Here is a 2,500-nt window from a genome sequence, read left to right as displayed (position 1 = left end):
GTACGAGATCTACGAGGACGCCTACGGCTTCGGCGAGCGAGACCTGGCGCAGACGAGGGACCGAGAGGTGAAAGGCTTCCACGCTTTCTGCTGGGGGGGGGGGGGGGGGGGGTTTCACTTCTTGTGACAAATGTACTTATTGGGAGTCGCTTTGGATAGAAGCGCCTGCTAAACGCCCTTAATGTAAATGTAAACGTGAACTTTGTCTCCGTCTGCCTGTCTGTCTGTCTGTCTGTCTGTCTGTCTGCCTGTCTGTCTGTCTGTCTGTCTGTCTGTCTCTCATTCAGGCAACCCTGCGAGCGGAGAAGGGCCAGAAGGGAGAGCCGGCGGTGGCTGAACCGGTAATCTTGGGTCCTGGGTCTGAACTATGTCCTGTGTTTGTGATGTGTATTGTGTGACTCACTGTGTGTGTGTGTGTGTGTGTGTGTGTGTGTGTGTGTGTGTGTGTGTGTGTGTGTGTTTATCTGCAGGGGACATTATTTGAAGGACCGCCGGGCCCTCCCGGGACAGAGGTAAGCATACCACCATGTGTGGTCACGTTGTGCCATGAAACTTTTTGAGTATATAGGAGTCATTTTCTGTGTGTGTCTGTTTGTTTTTATTTTCGTCGACAGGGTCTCTCTGGTATGCCAGGACCGACCGGGCCCCCAGGGCCCAGGGGAGACCCGGGTGACCTGGTGAGTGCTTCTGCAGTCCCTCTCTGGGCCTCCCAGCGCTGCGTTCCCCGACTCCTGGGAACATGTCAGCTTGACCTCGGTTTGACCAATCATCACATCCCCGGGGCGGGCATGTGGGCTCGGCTATGACCTCAGATTATTAGGATGTATCCATGGAAACGTAATGACCCGGTTGACTGTGTGCTTAGACCTGCTGTGCTTTCGGCGATGGCACACAGACATGGAAGATTATAATTGTTTATTTTTGGACATTGTTATAGAGCTTCTGTGTGTGTGTGTGTGTGTGTGTGTGTGTGTGTGTACATGCGTGTGCATGTGCGTGCATTTGAGTGTTCTTGGGCTGTTTGTATTTTTCTTCTGAAGCAATTTCATAAAATTTCCAAAGGCATCGCTTTAATAGAAATACAAGTGTTCTTGGTAGAGCATTTCTTGATTGCAAGGCAAACAAGGTTGTCTTGGTTACCGTTGGCTGCACAATATGCACTAAACTGGAACGCACCAACCAACGTTTCTGTAGATAACAAAAGAAGGCATTATATATAATCATAGACCCATGGTTCTGTGCACACCGTACTCCTGAAGTATCTCACAGAATATATACTGAGGTAAACCAAGTGTGTAGCATGCATCGCCCGTATACATGAGGTCACGTTAAGTGTGAATGCAGTTGAGCAGAGTTCTCCTTCCTTCAAGCACCAGTGGACTAATGTTTGCATAGCTACTAAGTGACGTACGATGTTTGAATTGAATCATGCCTTTAATGTTTTTAGGAACTGTGCATTGCTTTATTATGGTATTATTAAAGACTTCAGGCAAAAATGTGTTGGCAGGGAAGGAAGTTAGACGTAGATTGTGAGTGGCAGGCAATATGGAAACTGCATAAGATGTTTTCATAGGAAAGCAATTCTTTTACCGTTTAGGTATGAGTCTCTCCCTCCCACACACTCACACACGCACAGACACACACCCATAGACACACCCACACACGCACACCCACCCACAAACGCACACCTAAAAACACACGCAGACACACACACACCTACACACACACCTGCACACACACCTGCACACACACCTGCACACACACACCTACACACACACCTACACACACACACACACACACACTACACACTACACACAACCTCACATACCCAATATAACATGGATCTTATTTCTCTAGGGCCCCCCTGGACGCCCAGGCCTGGCCGGGGCTGATGGGATACCAGGTCCTCCAGGCACTCTGCTGATGTTACCAGTAAGAAAATCGAGCTTGGCTCTCTTCAACCCAGCCAAACGTTACCAAGCCCAGTACTGGGGATCCCACAAGGGGGAGCTGTGTGATTGAACTTCATTTGCATTTGCCAAGAGAGTGACTCTATCCTGCGTTTTCCTCTGTGCCGTTCAGTTCCAGTTCGGGGGGCATTCTCAGAAGGGCCCTGTCGTCTCTGCCCAGGAGGCCCAAGCCCATGCCATCCTGCAGCAAGCCAAGGTAGGGAAGACTCACTCGTGTGTCATAGAAACGCTGACACGGCAACCAACGCAGCGTCAAGAGGTTAGCTGTTGAAGTTCTAGCAAGAAATGTGGCAAAAAGTACGATATGTGAAGTAATAAATGTATGTAATGAAATGTAGCATGAATGGATGGATCCAATCAATAACACACACAATGGGTCCAATGTGTTTGATAATTAATAAACGGTGAATAACTACACAGCGTAACATTTTCGGGTCATCGTTAATTTGGATAGTTAAGGTCGAACAGGTTATTGATATGTCGTTATGATCGTCGACGATTTCCAATCGATAAAGAGTCCACCGTGATTT

This window comes from Micromesistius poutassou, assembly GCF_964030765.1.
Source record: "Micromesistius poutassou genome assembly, contig: SCAFFOLD_1192, whole genome shotgun sequence".
Lineage (NCBI taxonomy): Eukaryota > Metazoa > Chordata > Actinopteri > Gadiformes > Gadidae > Micromesistius > Micromesistius poutassou.
Note: the sequence above shows the minus strand (reverse complement) of the source record.